This window comes from Lepidochelys olivacea, assembly GCF_965140295.1.
Source record: "Lepidochelys olivacea isolate rLepOli2 genome assembly, chromosome: 5".
In the NCBI taxonomy this organism is placed as follows: Eukaryota; Metazoa; Chordata; order Testudines; family Cheloniidae; genus Lepidochelys; species Lepidochelys olivacea.
Window position 1 is genome coordinate 94,055,437 of NC_140415.1, and position 813 is coordinate 94,056,249.

Below are 813 nucleotides of genomic sequence, written 5' to 3' on the forward strand. Positions count from 1 at the left end.
CTGAGCCCCTTCACACTTGGACCCTGCCTGGTTGAGCCTGCCTGCCCCACACCTGGTGCACCTGGTGCAGAGAGGTAGGGCCCCAGGGTGTTTCTGAGGCAGGCCCAGGCCATGTGCTGTGTCAGGGTCAGGTGCAGCCTCACTGCTGAGTCTGTGTCCCGGGGTAGGGTGGGGTGCTGCATGGTGATCTCATCACCTTCATGGAGCCAGTGGCCTGTGCTCCCCACTGCCTTGCTGGAGCCTCTGCATTTATTTATTGACAAATAAAACTTGCAGAATTTTAAAATATTGTGCGCAGAATTTGTATGTGTATGCGTGCGTGCAGAATGCCCTCAGGAGTCCTATATAGAGGAGATTACACAGACATGGCCTTGCTATGCCTGGCTCAAGGTAATGTTGTCTGCCTCACTTTCATGAGGACCTTATTCACCTGCATTAACAAATATCCTGCATAAAACCAAAATAAATTAAAATACCGACACTTGACAAGGGCAGTTTCTGCACCTGATGATATATACGACAATCTGCACTTGCCTGTGTTAGTTTCTCTATAGAGGACCCTGTTTTCATATGTTGACACTATAGCTCAGTCCAGAGTTGGGATACTCAAACCGGCAGTTGTGTGTGTCTAATATGCAAAGTTTAAGGTGGTACTGCCACAGTCTGTTATGAAGTGAGGCGGCTAGTGACATCAGCTTGAAATCACTACTGCAGCTCTCACATTAAGGTTCTCTCACTTTTCATTCATTCATTTATTTATTTATTTTTGAAGCTTTGCATTCGGAGTGAAATATGTGACATTCTCTGAGCTTT